Raw genomic sequence first — 20,996 nt, 5'->3', positions numbered from 1 at the left:
ATCAGGTTATTTTTATCAAGATTATCCCAATCTCTTTGTGATTTTTTACCACAGTCATTGAACAGCGTATAAAAATCACATTGGAGTATTTAATCAGTATTACCCATCCATTGAGCGTTGGACTTAGAAACGACGATGCTCCGTGAATTCTTTCGATGAACTGTGACCTGTGCGTTTATGGGACTCGTTTATAAAAATTCCCCCCGATCAATGGCGATACCATAGAATTCTTATGCTCTTATGTGACACTTAATCAATACGAGAGTGCCTTTTTCACAGTGTAACGGACTGGTCGCGGCAAAAAAAATGTGAGCAAAAGAACCATCCACAACCAATTGAAGCCAGTTCTTCAATCTCTGGAGCTAAAGCACGAGAATCACCACCTCGCTTGCGATAAAACATCCCGCATTTATCATAGGCGACATTTATGTGGTGTAATAGAATTTTAATGACGAATTCTAATATGTGGACACTTTTACCTTCCAATGGTTATGGATTTTTGTTGGTGGAAGGGGGTGCCTAAGACATTCCACGCGATCCTTCTGGCAAGATTTGGAAAGTATTTCTGCAGAAGACTATTTTAATTTTGTGTTCTAAATATCCCATGCGAGATCATATAAGGACAAAATATAGATTTTATGTTGGGAAATGATGTACTGCTAATAGAAAACGCATGGAAATCGAACACTTGAAAGTAAATAAAAATGTGTTTTTTTTTAATTTTACGTCATAACTGGAAATATTTAAACATCTTAATTAAAATTTTAACGATTAGAAAATCAAACAAATACATTGTTAAGCTCTAAATACTTATTTTTCTTAGTTGAAGTTAAAAAGTAGATTATTGAAAAAGTTATTGAATTTTTCATAGTTAAATGTTTCAAAAACTTTCTTTTTTAATAATTTCCTAGAGAAAGAGATCGTGCAAAAAAATAATGATAATTGAAATGTACAACTGTTTTTTTGTTATTTTATGTATTCTTTTATAAAAGTCTCATTGTATAGAACTGTTTTCTAAAAATACTTTATTTATTTTAAATAAAACGATTTTTTTTAAATTAAATATGCTTCTAATTTTATATTAGCAATAATTTTGTTTGTTTTTTATATATTAAATAAAGGAATTTCCTGATATGTTTCTATAAATTTATTGAAAGGTTTCAATAAATTTAAGAAACTAATTGAATACATATAAGTGCTTCTGTTCAACTCATCCGGATCGAAGGACCAACCATAAGTTTGGCATTAGCAGTCACGAAATATAAACACATATTCAAGCTCGACATAATAATTTACTATATTATATTAATTATTAAATTTTTTATCTATCTATCAGAATTATTTGTCTTTTTATATCTGAGTAATAAGAAAATTCTTTGAATATAAGATTAGCAATATTCTGTAACAGTTCATGATTTTACACTCAGATATGACATTTTATTGATTATCTTTAATTTTTTTAGTATATTCTAAGATTTTATTTTTAAAAAAAAATTCATTGATATCAGAGTAATATCACCGGTTTCTGAAGAAAGTCATTAAATAAAATATTAGCTCAAAAAAATTTAAAAAATATATTAAATACTAAAATTAATTAAGTGCTATTTGTATAAACAATTCTTAATTTCTCTTACTGCTCGAATTCAAAGACAGTTTCAGATGGTCAAAGAGAAATGGAAAACCACAAAGAAGTACAAGGCTTTACATTTGAGAGTACTTCTTCGTCGGTTTTCCTTTTGCCATCTAAAACTGTTAGGAAATCTCAAAGTACAAAATTAAACATGATTCCAACTTACTCCATCTTACCCTATAAAATTGTTTTAAAAATAAGATTTTTTGAGCTATGTATAAAAAATGCTGTTTTAAATAATTTTTTTTGATTCCTACAGGATTTAAGAGAAGAATAAGTGGGAGATGATTCCCAAGTGATCCTCTCCCGTGTGTGATCTCCAGTGGCTTGTAGAACGCTATAATTCACATTGTCGTGATGAAAAGAGTCTTCCTACGCAAAATTCCCGTCAGGAACCTATAAATCACTCCCTCTGTGGCTTCTGTTTGGCTGGGTGCGTGAAGATGTGGTCCAGGATGGTGGTTTGCACCAAAGTTCCAGAACATCCAGAAGACACACTCGCCTCCACGTGTGAGGTCCTTCTGTGATATTCACCGAAATCGACGGCATAATGTCAATCTTATCGCAGCTATAAAATGTTTTTACGGTTTTTCTTCTTCTCCTCGGCATGCACCAAATCCCTCGTTTCCACATCCATTGGCTTTCTGAACTACTTTGTGATATAATTTATCTGTGTTTATTGTAATGGTGCACATAAAATGTTTATTATTGTAAAATTTTTCAAATGGCTATTCATTTAATATCGAGGGAGTTATATTTTATGTTATTGAAAATAAAATATTCTCAATCCTCAAACTCAAATGTCTGGGAATATATACAGCAACTTCTTATCGCCACGGCTGAAAAACAAGAATAAAATTAAAATCAGTGGATAGGAGGAGAGAATCATAAAACCGTGATGCTTGTGCAAACAAGAAAAACAGGAGGGAAAAAGGCGCCAAAGATGCGAAAATATCTATAGTGTATTTTAGCCTTAAAGATTTGACCCCCCCAATAGCCAAGTTAATTCATCTTTTGATCTTCTCTATTTCATTTTGAAACCAATATCAAGTGTGTTGGTATCTTGCGGATTTTTAAACGTCATTTGCAACAACTTCCTCATATTTTTTTTCCAACCAGTACATTGTAAATTGGAAAGGTAATCTGGTTAATGAAATTCTATTTCCATTATTCTTTGTTTTTTTTTTTTATTTTTTAAAAATTATGTAAATAAAATTAATTAATTAATTTTATTCAATGAATTTTGACTGATATGATTTTTATTAGATTATATCCTAAATATTATTATTAGAGTTAGCAAAGTTTTCTATTTTTCATGGTAATATTTTCTTCTAGCAGTTATTGTACTTTTTGTTTAAATTAAAAGTGTAGTTGAAGCAACTAAAACCTATAAATTATCTTTTTTATTGAATGGAAATAGATATCTCGTTTGCCTTAATTTGACTAAATGAAGTTAATGCAGTCATTACCTTAACCTATAGGCCATACAGAGATGTGCTAGAATATTTCTGTTGTCTTAGAAATTCAGAATTCAAACTTTTCAAACAAGGGTATCTAATATTAAGATACTGTACCGTAGAAGTGGGTGAGTGTCCCACGTCCTGGCGTTCATACACTCTTCTTTAATTCTAGCACTTTAGGATGGTCTTTACTAAATGGACACATAAATAAGTTAGGTTGAGATCATCCTTAAGTGCTAGAATCAATAAAAGCTTATGAACAGCAGGATGGAAAATCCACATCTACGGTATCTACATTTTTTATTGCACCTCTTACTTTTAAACTGCTAGAATATTGCTGCTATGAAATAGATCAATATGCTCAATATGTATCAATGCCCTAAATTTTACATGGATAGAAAAATTTTCACAGAATTTCCTAGTTTGTGTCCTTGAAAATTTTTTGTGTATTATTTATTAAATTCATCTTGTCTTTCTTGCAGTTTTATTAAGACCAACCACACGCTTACACTACTATCGCATTGTATATCAAAATTTTATGACGATTGACATTATACACATTTATGCACTTTAAATCTGTTTAGTAAACTAATTTTTATGGGACAAGTACGGCTTTTCCTGCCTGAATAAAACAAAGTTGCAAGTTTTACATCACTGAAAGCTTAAAGTAACATATTTGAATGCATATATCTGACTACTAAAGGACAATCATAATAAAATTGTAATATACCATAGTGTGATAGTACACTTAAAAATGCTATTCTTAATAGTATATATTACTTTTAAGAAATGATTTTTTGAATTAACAAAATTTTTCGTCTGTTTCAAGTGATGATATATCAGAAAATTTTAAATTTTATAGTTAAATTTAAAAGAAATAAGAAATTTCCTCGTTTTTGTTTTTTTTTTTAATAATTTATACTACAATTTAATATTCACAGATTATAACAAAATTTTATGCAATTTTTGATTAATTGCCAAATTCAAATCCTTGCCTTAAATTTTTGCAGTTGGAATAGTATTGATTAAACAGTCTCATTTTTTTATTTACCTACTTTCTTAAAATTTCTTTTAAAGGATTCTTTTAGAACTATATTTCGTCACCTATTGATGATTGAAAACCTATTGATATGAAGTAAGTCAACGATTTTGTAGTACACATAAAAATATACTCTGTGGTAAAATAAAGTTACTATTTTCTAATAATTCGTTCTTCTTCCATAGATAGGTATTTCAGAATGTTGTCTGTCTTAAATCCTCAACATGTTGATTTTTTAAATTTTAACGTATAATAGAACCAAAATTAATATTGTTAGTAAACATGTAAAATAATTAGACATAAAAATAAATTTTTTCCATCATTCGCAAATAGGGAATAATATGACTTGATCAATCAATTTTTCAAATCTAAAAAAAATCATTTTAATAATTACTTATAGTTTATTTTTAACAGAATTTGATATAATGACACGTAAAAGAACTTGCGAACTTTGTGTTCTTAATACAGGAGGTTAAGACACACAACGCAAAAAATAGAGCCGCAATATATATTTTTAAATTAATCTTTATTAAAAAAAAAACTGTCATAATAGTGCGTAAAACTCGCACTACTTAAGTTAAATATGGTTAAGGTCATAGAATCGGCATTGCTTCAGCTTTAAACGGTTAATATTATGACCAAATTCCGCACAACTTAATCTTAAAATGATTTCACATGAACAGTCGAGTTCCTCAAATTTGAACGACGGTTGAGATCAAAATTTAAAATTTGAGGTTATGTAAAGAAAGTTGTGCGTGAAGTCTGATTTAGAACTATTTTTCTTTGGTGTTTCCTCAATATTATCGTATTATATTAACTTCCGCAACAAATTCCATTTTTTTAACAATAAATTACATTGATATATTCTCTAAAATTATCTTTCTTAAATTTGGGAAAGTGCATTTCACATGAATTCCGTTACGTTTTTGAAAATATTGTTCAAATTTGAGAAGTGAGAAATTTCATCTATACCCCCAAATGTTCAAATTTGAGGAACTCTACTGTATGCAATACCCTCATAGATTTTACACTAAAAGGTTAAAATTGCAAATAAAGAGCGCACAGTTTCAGCACAAAACGGTTAAAATTGAATATAAAATCCTCACAGCTTTCGAACGAAACGATTAGCAATTTAGATTGTTTTAGTCGGATTCTGTGCAGATTTGATTAAAAATCGATATAATATCATAATTTTTTTGTGAATTTTTGTTTAATACGTTACTCTAATTGTAATAATAAAGCATGATGGTCTTTGGAATATTATCACAGAAACATTCTTTACCACAGAATCAGTGTTAGCAAGGAAACACTGATTCTCTTCATGAACATTGTTATCTGGAATGTGATATCTTGGACAAGGTATATAGCAAAATTCCCCCAAAAAAAAATTATCGTTCTAAGGAGAGCAAGAAATAAATCTTAATGTCAATTATTTTTATAATATTGATGATTAGCAGAAACCACAGAACAATTGGAAAACTCCCTGAGCATGCACTGAGGAAAAAAAGAGTGTGCGATTAACTTTTTTCCTCATAACTTTAACACTTTTTAGGTGAAAAAATATATCAACATTTTTTAATGTTAATTTTACACCTTTCTAAGGGTAAAATTAACATGAAAAAGGTTACTTTAACCCCCAATACACCTAAAAAGGGTAATATTTACACCGATTTCGGATCAATATTGCAGGGTAAAATTAACATTTCCGGAATGTTATTTTAACTTTTTCAGATTTCTCTCAGTGTGTAGATATACAAGTTCAAAAATTATTATTCATTTAGATGGATGATGTTCTTTTTTCTTTATCTAACAGAAACAGCGCAAAAATTTAAAAATTTAAATTTTAGGTTTGACCCTAAATTATCCCATTTTATTGTACTACCTTATTTTGTAACTCGAAAATTAAAAGACGTATCATATGACTTAGATTTATTGATAAGATCCATTTAAAATTCCATCGTTTGCAAAATTCTGTTAATTTATTTCAATTAAATGCTAAGACATTAACCCTTTTTACCTTTTTACGAAATTGTCGCTTGGATCAGCAATCGTCGTAGCTTACTTGTCACCTAAGTCAGTAAGTTCTTGTACAGTCTGTGTATTTGCATTTTGTTCCAAGAATTGCTGACATATGTCATTAGGAAGATACGATAAGAACTGATCCAAACGACGGAATGAACACTGAGAGAAATCCGAAAAAGTTAAAATAACATTCCGGAAATGTTAATTTTACCCTGCATTATTGATCCGAAATCGTTGTAAATATTATGCTTTTTAGGTGTATTGGGGGTTAAATTAACCCTTTTTTATGTTAATTTAACGCTTAAAAAGGTGTAAAATTAACATTAAAAAATGTTGATATATTTTTACACCTAAAAAGTCTTACAGTTACGAGGAAAAAAGTTAATCGCACCCTTTTTTTCCTCAGTGAAGGTATATGAATTATGGGAGAAACTAGTGCACCACCAAACATGGGGTAGCACCATACACTACGATTTTTTATCAGATATTCGTATTCAGAGGACAAGTCTTATAGAAATTTATAGGCACTTCAGGGATATGCTTGTCCACTGAAGAAATGGTCGAGATAGTGCAAGTAGTTTAGAAATAGAAATTAGTGTTTGGTGCTACCCCGTGTTTGGTGTTGCTCCAGTTTCCCCTAAGATAATTAAATCCAGATAGCTTCTCTTGGGTGTAGATTATTTCAAAATATACATCAAATATCACACAGGGGAAAGCACCCTCCCTTAGAACGTTTATGCCTTCGAATAATGTGAATTTTATTTTACTGTTCATAAGAAAATAATTTAACCCTCCCTTACTTTTACAATATAAAACAATTGCTGATGCAACATAAAATTTTTCAGAGTACAGTAGAGTCTCTCAAATTCGAACGACGTTTGAATTCAAAATGTCAATTGTAGGGTTAAGTTTAAGAAATTTGTATTCTGGGTGAATCACAATCATATTTATTTGCTTCTTCCTGAATGTTTACATACATTATAATCGTATAAAATGAAAAGGAAGTATGTTACCACTAAGACTTGTGAGAAAGTACGGGAATTTGATTCAAAGTACAATTCAATCTCATACAAATTTCGTCAGATTTGAAAAAATCGTTCGAATTTGGGAGGTGAGAAATGTCAAAAATACCCCCCGATCGTTCGAATTTAGAAGACTCTACTGTATGCTAAAATAATGCCAAGTTGAATACCATTTAATTTTTAGCGTTAATCTTTAACAGTTGGGATAAATTTCAAACAATCATCCAATGACTTTTCAGTGTAGAAGCATCAATTAATAGGTGGAGGATCTCTTGTAACTCTGCCATCTGATTTTTCATCTGAGGAGAAAGTTCCAAAGCATGGGGAGCTTCTTCGGTATTGCTGAATGATGACACTGACGAAATGGACAAGACGGCCAATTACCCAGACCTGTGATGATATTTCGAAGAGATGGTGTCAAAGGGCTTCGCGAGCCATCACCAAGAGACTTCTAATATTTTCACCACATGGCACAAAGTGACTCTTGGTGATTAATGTGACGATTTACCATCTGACTGATAGCAGTAACGTTGGGGGACAGAGAAGCCCAGGACATAATGGGAAGATTTATATGGAAATTAAATGGACGTCTGGAATTTTTAGAACAACAACCAATAAAAACGGTCTTCAATGTGAGACAAATAATCTGGGGAGGTTCAATTAAAAGACGTATTTTTTTTTTAGATAAATTTCCCACAATTAAGGAGATTTTACGAGCATGTGTGAAGCTAAAGAGGAATCATTTGAGAAACATAAATATTCCTGGACCATTGAAGAGAGAGAGAATATCGTGTCTCTGGTAATTCTTTATAGCATCTCAAGAAGCTCTTATTCCATAAATTAACATCTAATCGCAGAATTGTGGCAAAAATGCACAAGAAGTTGATGTTTTTAGGTGCTTGAGATGAGAGAGTGTGGTCTCCGATGGAGCATCCCAGTTGATTAATTAATAATACAAAATTGTCAGAGATGTTGCAGAGTATGATTTGAATTGAAGAAAATCTACCTCCTTTTTGCTGATTGTCTTGTTCTTTTTTTATTTGTTGCAAAACAGCCCACCTGAAGCATTAATTAATTAACTCGTTCCTCGTTAATGGAGGTACTCTCTTTTGCTCTCTTGGGAGGAAGAAAAAGTTAATTAAATATCAATTAATTCTGAGGCGGCATTTCTTTTTCTTGTTGGCTTAACATCAAGAAAACAAGGATGATGCTCCAGAGATGATTTCATCTTATTGAGTTTCCTCAACAGTAGCACGAAAGCATTTGCAAGAGCAATTTGTCTGGCGGTATGGATGATGAAAAAGGTATATATTGCTATTTGAAATGGAAGAAATGTTGCTCGGATTTGCCTTTTTATAAAAAAAAAAAAAGAAATACACAATCAAATTGAAAATTGAATTTGTGGTTTTGTCTGGGAAAATCTTCGTTAGGGAGAAAATAATAATTGAGGAACTCCCACAATGCGGCATTTGTTATAATTTAGTTTGAGTATCTCTTTTGCTTTACCTCCGGAGACCATTAAGACATCACTGGAGCATAAGCAGCTTCCTGATGGCAATTTTCTCTCAGGGGATGATTCACATCCATTAGGGTGACGTGGTTCATTAACTAACCAATAATGATCACGAATATTTTCTCTGTTTGTATTGTTCGAACAACCAAACTGAATGAGTATCAGAGATTCATTCAGTTATTTCAAAATTCCTCCTTGGTCTCTTCCTTCTTTGGCAATATTCGACAGATGTGCCCTAGCACACTTGTGATCTTTTGCGCCGATAATCCTCAACAATCCTCTCGAAATGCTCCTGAAATGGTCAATTTTCCCATCAATTATCCTACATTTTCCGCTCAACTTAACAATTTCTGATACTAACACGTTCCAAGGATTTAACCATCATTCTATCCATACAAATCCCTGCCACATTTAACACCCATTCAACTGCAAAAGAAACCATCGACAAATCCACCCTCAAAAGATCAGTGTGAGATATACCAGCAATTATTTATGTATAGTATTATTTGTTTAGCCAACTCCTCCAAATGGTACAGCAAAAAAAAAGAAAAGTTCTGCCAAGAGATGTGGATCAGAAGGAGGGCGAAATTGGGAGTGTCTGGCAGTTTCTCGATATTCAACTGCTCCATGCCATTTTCGCATTGCAAGAGAGATCAATGTCCCAGGAGAAAGATCGTGAGAATATTCCCCTAGTGAACTTGAGAAAATTAATTTAACGACTTTACCCATTCACAGAAGAATTAATAGCAATTATCGATGTAAACACCAGAGAGTCTTGAGAATCTTATTAGAGATTTTGCACAAAAAAAACTCTGGTTTATTTGTTGCTGGATATAAAAGAAAATTCATAGTCTTCTTGACTGTTATTGTGTTGTATTTTTAGATTATACAATTCAATGGCTATAAGCTGTAAATAATACGCAAAATGCTTCTAAACATAAATTATCCATTAGGTATTTAAAAGTAATTTCAAATAATTTATTTTAAATAAATATCTGAAAATACTCTTTAAGGATTTAAAATGATAGAACTACAAATTACGAGTATATCTCTGGTAGCGTCTACCGCCGTCTTATTGCTGGTGATCAACTGGAAAAGCAAATGCTTGCAATTCCGACCACCTTTTTTGTTCCTCGAAGTTCCATAAATTTTTTGTTTTTACATACTCTAGAGATTATGCAATGCAAAAGAATAACAAAAAAATGTAGCTTCGACAAACGAGATGACGTAAAAAAGATATTGGAAGAATTCCCTAAGGGCAAAGAACTATGAGAATGAGGGTGGCCGAAATAGGGCACCAAAGCTATGTCTACATTTTTATTTATTTTAAAATGTATTAAGAATGATTTTAAAGTAAATAAAGACGATAAACTTTCTAGAAGGTTCTAAGTCAGAAGTTCCTAGATCCTAGAAGTCTTATCTTTTGTGTATTACTTTTAAAATTATCAAACTTAAATGTTTTTAGATGTAAATATGATTTAATTTTTTAAATATTTTATTGGCTTTTGAATGAGTTGACAGAAAATTCGTATCACTGGATTTTTATTAATGTTGCTAAATAAATTTTATCAATGTTTTTATTCAAGAAAATTGGTTATGGTTAATCCTAAATCCTTGATCATTTAGTTTTAATCGTAATTTGCAAATCTCAATACATTTTTCATTTTTCAGCTGATGCTGATCTTAAGTTTCCGATCTCTTAATGTGAAAGAGGTAGGGATTCTAGCCCATTTCATTCATTCAGAGCTCCACGTCCAATTCAAGTTCCCAGGATCTTATATATTCTTAAATTTATGGTCAAAATTTTTCTGTGTGTGAGAACTTCATCATATCAACAAGACTCATCACAAAACTCCACGGAAAACAGTCCCTCGTCTTCACCCTCTTTCGAGGCAAAATCCGAAAACTCAGAGGCGAGAAACGAACAACAGAGAGAAATCTGAAAAAGTTAAAATAACATTCCGGAAATGTTAATTTTACCCTGCAGTATTGATCCAAAATCGGTGTAAATATTACCCTTTTTATGTGTATTAGGGGTAAAAGGTACCTTTTTTCGTGTTAATTTTACCCTTAAAAAGGTGTAAAATTAACATTAAAAAATGTTGATATATTTTTACACCTAAGAAGTGTTAAATTTCTGAAGAAAAAATGTTAATCGGACCCCCTTTTTTTCTCAGTGAAGAGCACAGTAAAATCCTGTTCCGTCTCTCTCTACTACGTATAGGGACTATAGAGATTGTCCCACCAGATGAAGAAAGAAAAAGCCAGAAAGAGCGATTGAAGTCCCAATTTCCTTATCATCCTCAATAGTGATCATAAAAGTCATTCTAAAATGATATCTTTACTCTTCTAATTTCCTTATCTTACTCGTGTCTTTCCAGGATAGGGTTGTAAGTCCGCCAGAGTGCAATAATTACAGGAGTGGGGGCTTAATTATGGGAACCGCGTTATCCTTGATAGAGAGTGTATCCGGTGTTAGCCAGGCAGTGGAAAATTGGTCACCCTAAGAGTAAAACACTTTTTTGGTCTTGCCTAGAGCTTTTGGTCTCGATGTGAACCTTCTTCAATGGCTGGAAGGACATCAAAGTTTATTTTACAACATTTTCTTTCAATTTTTGTATTTACAAAGGTCGTTATTGGATAATCTCAACACTCACTAGACTAAATTGTGTTTTCGCATTTTCGTTTAAATTATTACAGGAAAATGAAAAGAAAGTTGCAAGGTAAATTTTGATATACTTCCAGCCACTGAAGAAGATCCAAATCGGGACCGAAAGCTCTGGGCAAGACCAAAAAAGTGCTTTCCTCTTAGGGTGACCGCTTTTCCACTGGCGAACACCGGATACACTCCCTATCAAGAAAATCGCGCCAGTTCACATTGTTAGATTACACGCTATCCTTGTACGACTAAAACTTCGGACAACTCAGTTTTCTTTATGTTCTTAAAGGATTTGATTCATGGCTCTTTTCTTGAAGTTTGAGGCGTTGGACTAACTATTAAAATATGATATTAAAATTGATCAAATTCATTAAAAACATATAGAAATAAATAGGTTGTTCGAAGCTTGATTTGTCCGAAGGTAGGGCGCTTTTCCGTATTTAAATTCGTAACAGAATATTTTAAATTAAGCCAAAATTTATATATTTTGTAGTATATGTATAGAGCAATTTCTGAACATCCTTCTAGAGCCCCCTAAACACTTTCGTTATTAATAAGGTAAAAGGAAAATGGTCAAATCCGGTCTCGGAATCGCCACGAACGGGACCTATGACAATGGATAGGGGAGACTGGGGCAAAAAGTCACAAAACGAATATTTTATTTTTTTACAAGCTACCCTAGCGCCCCAGAAATTTCTAATTAGTGCAGTCTTATAGGAAATTTACTGCTCTACAAATTTGTGAGAGTCATTTTCCTCCATTTTGTAAGACAATACATTTATCGAGCTGTTTTCTGAAAGGTAATTTTGTGACCATTCTCAAAAATTCTGGGGCAAATAGTATCATGTATATGATATTATCATATTTTGATTTGCTTTATTACGGGCTTTCGTAATTTAAAAAAAAATAGCTAGGTGACATATTTTTATAGACAATTTATTCCTCTACACTTTTTAAAACACAGTTTTCTCTAAATGAACAAGAAAAGTGCTTTTCAAGCAATTTTAGAAAAAAAAAACACACAAGGGATTGCTAATCGTTTGACCAATGCAAACAAAAAGCGGCGAGACATGGAAATGACGTTTCTTCTCGCCGTGAGGCATCAGAAATTGCTTCGGTCTTTGTTACTTTTTGCTCCATATCTTTTGTTACTTTTTACCCCAAGTGGTCATTTTTAATAAAAGGATTTCTGGAGAAAAGAATCTTTGTAAAATTCTAAAATAGATAGTGGTTTCGTATTCAAAGAGTCCAAATCATTTAGGTAATATTGGGTAATATTTACCAGTGCATCAATTTTGGAAAATAAGTAGGTCAAAATTGATATCTGCTGTAAGGAAAACATTTTAAAATAGGGCTAAAAATTTGAATATTTTTTTATTTTCTGAAATCCTTGTTCGAATTCTAAGAAACTTACGACTTTTAAGAAGGTTTTTGGAGGCCATCTATGGAAAAACAAACTTAAGCCGCTATCTCTTTTATCTTGGAAGATATTGAATTTTCAAATTTTCAATTTGTGACTTTTTGCCCCAGTCTCCCCTAAACATTGGTATAAGTAACAACTTTTGTTCTGGGACCAATATTCTAAAATATTCAATTTCCTAAGCTATATTCCTATGTCGAATTACAGATTTCTACCTTTTCTCAGAAAGGAGTTATAAGGTAAAATGCCTTCATTTTGTATGGGGGCTACCAGAACTGAGGGTAGTTGAAGGGTATAATATGCATAAATAAAAAGTTAAAGTCACACATTGGCCCTATACCGAAATTCATCAAGATTGCTTTAGCAGTTCTTGCGTAATTCGTTGTCAAAACAGCGATTTATCGGAAGGATAAAGCCCTTTTCACAAGGACTCCCAGCGTTTATCGTCCTGGGATCCGGATATTTTTTAATCTTATATCAGTACTTACAAAATAAGCCTACTCTCGTTTGTGACGATTCCGTATAGTTCCATATAGTTCTGACCATTCTCCTTTGACAAGGTGGACAATTAAGAAACGGCTCGAGTTTGTATCTGTGTGGTAAAGCTATTTATATTCGACTCTCAGTACAATCCGAATTTTTGTTAATTCCTATCCCTTGCTTTAAACTGAAACTCATTAAATTAATAAAAATTATAAATGAGAAAATCCATTTTTTTAGGAAATATTCATCAGAGTAAATTAGATAATCCGGAAAAGTAATTTTTCTTTATAAAATATAATGTCGTTTCTATATAAATCCAGTTGGTTTAAAATTTATTTGATTATTTTTTTTTTTATTTTGTGATGCTATAAAATTAAATCTCCTATTCATATACAATTGCTTAAATTTTATGGAAATAATCTATTTATTAAGCCAAATGGTTTCTAAAGATGGATCATCACCTTGAAGGTGATTGAAGTGAGTGAAAAAATTCAGTGAGCCATAAGATAAAGGTGCATTGTTGGTTAAATGCCTTGTGCTACCTTAATCTTAATCAATAGATTGCGATTGATCGCAATTGATCGGATGCCTAAATGTTGAGGATGTACATTGAAGGTAGAGAAAAAAAAGATCTCTCCTTCACTCCCATGAACCACACACAGTCATGTGAGAATAATGGTGAGGCAGCAAAGATTGGCTTTCAGTGTACAAAGTTCTTTAACAATGCGTTACAAATTCAGTGTTCTCCTAAAGTGAGCTACCCATATATGAGATTCATTCGTATTATTATTTATGGGCAAAGAAAATGATCTGGAGGTTGAGTATATTGTGCGAGACACGAAGTGAATTAATATAAATTTCTCAGTTTTATCGCACTGAGTCACAATTCTGACATATTATGAAATGTTGTCTGTTGGTGAGGTGTGTGCAAGATTATGGGTGAGAAAGACGCGCAATGGAGATGGACATCGTAGTCATAATAGTGTATTATTAATAATTACTCCGAAACACATTGCCATAACTTTATAATTAAATTCTCTTGTAAGAGAATTCCTCAAAGGTCGCAAAGGAGACTTGAGGTGAGATGATCCTCCTTGACAGAGAAAAATCCGGAGCAATTAAGTTATCACGATAAGCTCGATGCAAGATCGCATTGCAAGATTAGCAACATAGCAAAAATCCATACAGATGCAACAACAATGTGTCTCTTCTTCACGAAAATAATCCCCTGTGACAAGGTCCAGAGTGTTGATGGTTGTCCAGATAAGTGATGGCCTTGCCAAAGAACTCGATCCACCTGCGACTTTTTGCTACAATTTCACCACCACTCTGTCCATCATGATCTTTACGATCCCAATTAACTTGGGCAAAGCTTTTTTCCCGCGCAAATCACCATCTAACATTCATGGACATTTTTTTTCTCGTCATCCCAATGGATCAACAACAACAGGTTAAGGTAAAAAAGATCCAACCGTAGACTTCAAAAGTTGATCCTCGATGGGATTATTACAAAGAAAAGAGAATCGGAGTCATGTGGAGCACACCTGAAGGTGACATAAGTCTTAGAACTTTATGGACTCGTTGAAAAGAGAGTGACAGTCGGTAATCCACCAAATATGGTCTGGAGGCAGATCATCTTCACCAGCAGGAGATGGCGTCTCCCTCATATCAATTTCTTAAGAGGGATCACTGCACTTTGGAAGAATAGAATCCAATGTATTGACATATTTACGAAAGATCGTCAATGAATTATCATGGGAGATATTAGAGATATTCTATACAACACACCTGAAAAAAATTATGAGATTAACATTACAAGACTCAACCTGAGCGACTGAGAAGAGATATGTTCGAAATAGTAATTAGAATCAAGAGATCGGAGTATAGGGGAAACTGGGGCATGTAAACATTTTCAATAGATGCGAATTTGAGGTAATTTTCCAAGCACACAGTGATTTTTTGGAAAATATTTCTTAGCTCATGTTTTACCCTTGGGTATAGGTAATTCATCGAGGATAATGCGGATGCTGGAAAACAATTGAGTTTTCCTTAAAAATAAAATTTGTGTCACTGTGCATTTTTCTCTTTTCACAAAATACCTGGGGTAGAAGTAAACACTTTCTGGGGAGGATTTAAACACCCTTTTTTTCACCCTTGAAATTAACTTTGCACCACTACAATTTTTACAAGGAATAATTAAAATAACAAAAAAACTAACAGTATGCAAATCAAAGACATTTTTAAATGGATTTTTCTCATATTTTGACATCATGTGACTTCTTATTGAACACAACGAAAAATTTCCCACCATGAGATGCAGCTGTCAAACGAATGAAATGAAGAAGAAGAAACAAAATATTTTGCCATTCATTCTACACTCGCGACATCTAGAATTTCGGGGAAATTGCCTGTTCACATTTACCCCAAATGCTGTTTTCTGACCAATTATGAATTCTTTTAAAATAATGAGAATCTCAATTTCTCTAGTAAATGCATTAATTATGATCCTAAAAGATGTAGGAAAGAACTGGTATTGCTACATTTCGATTATTTTATACAGTTTTTAATTTCCAGGTGGAAATCCAAATGACCAAAATAATCGAAATATCAACATTTTCGGGAAAAATGATTTTTATTTTTAAAGTATTAGGATTTTATTGACCAATTCTTCTGTGGACATACATATATCCCCATGGCATCTATGAATGCTTATGGGTTTTATCCTCTGGAGTCTTAAAATTAATGAAAAAATCACAGTGTTTACAACTACCCCTGTTTACTACTACCCCAGTTCCCCCTAAATCTTATTGTAGGGGGAGGTGGGGCTACTTTGAGCTGTGGGGCTAAATTGTTATAGGACTTTTCCGCTTATTTCTAAATGAAGCTGGGCCTTTCAATTATTTTACTTAGATCCACAATTATTTAGTATAGGGGAAATGCTTCTAATTTTGTCCAGTTTCTTATTTTGGACACTTTGAGGATAACGTTGGACACTAAAAATTAATTGATTAAAATGATGGATTTTTATTCCAATATTTCATGAATAATGAATTCTATCTAAATATTTGTTCTTTTTGGAATATTTTAACACTAAATACGTTAAAATTTGAATATGATTTGAGTTGAAATTGCTTTGTTGAAAATTCAGTGTGAGCAATTGCTTACGAGAAATATGACAGAACTTCGTGGCTTACTTCAGTCTTATTTAGTTTTGGTGAAGTACTAACAAAGTTTGTTCGCTGTTTTTGAGTGATATTATTGAATATTCATTGAATATTGTGTTGATTCACGTTACTGATGATTTGTACATTTGACCTGAAGTGAGATTTGCCTTGTGAATTATATTTTTCGTGTGAAAAATGGGAAATTTTTTAAGACATTCACCAGTGAGGTGATGATTCTTATTTTGGACAGGTGTTTTTCTCACGAAATTTCGTGAAGTTTTAGCTTTTGTGATGACTAGGTTGGACAAATGCCTGGAGAAATGAAGGAGCATCATCTCTACGAAAGAGATGCAGTGAGAAATGCCTTGAAAGGCTCCCGGAAAGGGCAGGGAATGAGCGAATCCGCACGTACTTGGAGTACCGAAGTCAACTCACTTTAATGAATGATATGGAAAGTTTCTGGGCTTCTTGTGACATTCCACGTTTCCCTTACATGACCAGGAAGAGGACTTGATAAGATTGGTTCATAAAATGAAGAACAATGGGCATCCTATTGAGGCGGATTATCTGTCCAAATTTACAGACAAGTTGTAAAAATTAATAACCAAGTTGTCCAAAATAAGAGTCAAATTCACCTCTACATATCAATTCATTTTTAAACGTATTAAAACTAATTTTAGTAAAAATGAGATGATAAATAGCTTGCCAAGTTTCTAAACAATCCTTCTGAAAAGAGAGTAACAAGAAAAGTCAATTAGTATTGAAAATATGGCACTTCAAATTTAGGATATCGATGCTTATATGCAGACTGTCCAAAATTATAAGCACTTCCCCTATCCAAATTACATCATGTTAAAACGCAGTTTCCATTAGAAATATGAAAAAAATCGTATAATAATGTAACCCCACAGCTCAAAGTAGCCCCACCTCGGCTAGCTATTAATTTCGTTCACTTTGAGTGTAATTCCGGCCGAGATAATAAATTAATTAAAATTATGAATTTACTCCTCGAATAGTCAATGAATTTACTTTTGTTGTAAATATTTTTTCGTTTTAGGATGTACTAACAGAATAATCGGTTAATTTTAGGTTTAATTTAAATTTAAATTTTGTTGTAGAAACTCCCCGTCTGACACAGGGTAAGGGGGACCCAGCGTTGAGCCATTAACTAACACCCAGCTTTAGGCACTATTTTAGCCCTTATCGGCAAGATCCGAGTTGTAGGCCCATATTAAGGACTGTATCTTGCCACGTACATCAATGGCGGTGAAAAGAATCTGCCAATTGCACATCCTGATTTCACTTTCGAATTTCATACAAACGATAGAAGCTACAAAGATAGTGATATATTTTATTTCATTAGTATGAACGATTTAACAGTTTAGATAAGCAAAAGCTATTGTGTAAAAAAATGTCTCCTAAAAAATATCTCCAAAATGAAATAAAAACCCGTATTTCAAGGTTGTAAATTTATTTATTGTTACCACTACACTTTTCTCTACACGAAGCGCGGCCCCGCACATTTTGTTATTATTAGAAAAGACACCAAAATCACTGAGAATCTTTGCATAAATTTCAAAAACAATAAAATGGCAACATAATTTTCGTAGTTCTGCTACTCACTACCATGAAAGCAAATCAGTGTCCTTCACGTATATTTGGTAAGGGGTATTTTATATAGGAACTTCTTAAAAGTAAGGTATGAAAGATAGGGGCTAATTTAGGCTGTAATCCACGCTTAGCTGGTCAGACGGGTCAGTGTGGAAAGACTCTTACAAAAAAAGGGATGGCAAAGCGTCTCAGGTTTCGCGAAGTGCTTGAACTCGTGACTTAGATGCTATACCTCAAAAGTACTATTGTATCATTTATCGTTTACCGGTTCTAAATCGATTTGAACCGAATCATAAATCACTTAAAAGATCTTATATGAAATAGTTTTAGAGATTCATTACCAGTTCACAACCGATTTGAACCGATTTAATAATAATAATTTATTTAACCCTTGCAAAGTTGTGCTTTGGGTTTGAACCGATTTATAAATCACTTGAAACATAGCCCGAGAAACCCTCAGGAGTTATTTAATTGAATTTTGAATAAAATTATTTACAGGTTATGAACTGCTTTATTACCAGCTCATAATTGAATAAATAGGACAGGGCTACTTGCAGGATAGAACCAAGAGCTTTCGGTCCGGATATGGACCTTCTTCAGTACCTATAAGGGTATTTTTTATTCATTTTAAGAATTATTCTTGTGCAAGGTCGTTTTTTCATTGAACATTTTCAAATCTACTCACTAAAAAAGGTCCATGTCCATACCGAAAGCTCTGGGCAAATTAAAAAAAAGTGTTTTTAATCTTGAGATGATTTCGTTCCCACTGCCCAAGAAGCAAAATAGCTGCCTTATAGAACCAAGTATTAGAAAAGTCTTTTAGTGCACTTTTAAAAGGCTTAAAGTGAGAATTTTCTGTTGAAATTTCTATAGAAGCTCTTAAGATCCTTAAGAGTGCGCCACTTTACTTTTAGTAATCTCAGTGTTGGAACCAAGAGCGTTATAAGCAAATAAAAAGATTTTTGATTCTATAGTGCCTTACTTAGGGTATTCTACAAGAATATATTAAGAAAAAATTGCTTCTTGGGTGGCGAGCACCGGAAAATCTTCAATCATACATTAACCACGCCAGTCCAAACATCCAATAGAATATTTCCCCTATCGTTTTCCAGATAAACTCATATCTCATTATCATAAATTTTAACGATTTTATATATATTCTGTCGCAATTTTCCATACGATTTGGAAAATTGCTAGGACTAGTAATAAAGGAGGAGAAAGATCTAGGTCAAAATCCGTGTTTCTATTCATTCAAATTAATCTACTGACCGAGCATCTAATATCTGTTATTTTTTCGATCATTTTTCCATAGTTTCTCGAAAATAAATTTGTCAAGAAACTTATGGCTGACACTGTATTAAGTTTATTTCTTTCTTAAGTGTCCGACTTTCCAAAATTTACTCTAGTGTAATAAATATTGCAATTAAATAATTTGTGTTAAAAGCAGGGCGAAATGGCATATTTCGGAATTATTTCTAATTTGGAGTTTTGGGATTTTTTCACGGTTTCAGGTGAACAAAGAGAAAAAATTCAAGAAGAAGTATAAGCCCTACCAAGAATACTCTTCATTGTGTTTTTTGTTTTGTTTTGTCTATCTAAATTCCGAATTAGAATTATTTCTAATTCCGAACACAATCTTACCCTAAACTTAAAGACCTGAAGCACTGTTTATCTTGAGTTTCTATTTTACTGATTTTTTTATCGAAGTCAAAGTAATTAATTAAATTGAAATTAAATTGACAGAGGCAAAGTTTTGTAAAGGGAATCAAAAAGAAGAATCCATTGTGTTGAAATTAAAAACTCAAATAGCACACTAATTACCCCATTGATAGGGTGTACAAAAAAATCAGTAAACACTGTTCGCCTTGTAAAGAAACCAAAAATATCAATTGGAAGTTTTATTGAGTGGCACCTTTGAGTGCTGTATAACAAAAAAGCTGTGAGATGCGTCGAAAGCGCTTCACAACTGACTTTTATCTCGATATCTTGGACCAAAGAAGTAAGATTAACTCCCGGTGAATTTCCTTCACCCCAGAACTCAATCACAGGTGATCCCGGAGAATTGTTTATTTGATATTGAGAGCCATGCTGCAAGTTGAACGCAGATGAGATGATGGGGAAAAAAACGTTGGAGGGTCAAGTGAATGTCACAGGTGAAATAGAAATAACTAAAGAGAGAATAATTGTGTCGAGCACTCAAGTGCTCATAAAGTTTTTTCTCACTTGGCACACAGTTGAGTGAATAAATTGAAAATTGTATGCAAAATGAGGTGATGGACACAAGAAATCCCGCTCAATGTGCATTAATAGCAAAAATTTACCATTTGAATATGGCATAGGCTAAGACATTGCCATCCAGTGGCCCAGGGATTTGTGGACCAAGAAGATGCGGAGGGTGGAATATATATTGCCAGTGAATTAGTAGAAAAATGCCAATAGCAGACGAAAAGGGGAGATAATAAGTAAATTGAATATAAAATCTATACATGCTGGTAAATTATTTGCAAATCGCATTCGAATGTTGCGATCGATAACAATCTCGAAATGTTGAGGAGATGCTCAAGAAATGCTCATGCAGATACAAATCGAATTTCTGTCTTTTTTATTTCGCCTGATATGGAGACTTGAGTCAAGGTCCCTCGCCTTTTTGCCATCCCAAGATCTCTGCACCAACTTGCTGAATTTGATGAAGGGAGAAGAGGTTGCATTGAAGTGTTTCACGTGGAATTTTTCACACACACAGAATTTACCTAAACATTCACTTCATTAAATTGCAAACCGAATACCTCATTCCTCTATGCCTTTTGTCCCCTGATCGCGCTCACGAAAGACGTTTTAGTTCAAAACTGGATGGGGCTTTCAGGTGCTGATGCTACTTCATCTGCCAACTGCATTGTTACAAAAAAAAGGGATTTATTTGCTTAAGATTAATTAAGATTAAAGAAGGTTAGAAATTAAAATTAGCCTTGATAC

This window comes from Phlebotomus papatasi, chromosome 2 (genome assembly GCF_024763615.1).
Source record: "Phlebotomus papatasi isolate M1 chromosome 2, Ppap_2.1, whole genome shotgun sequence".
NCBI classification, from domain to species: domain Eukaryota; kingdom Metazoa; phylum Arthropoda; class Insecta; order Diptera; family Psychodidae; genus Phlebotomus; species Phlebotomus papatasi.
This window is presented reverse-complemented; position numbering follows the sequence as displayed.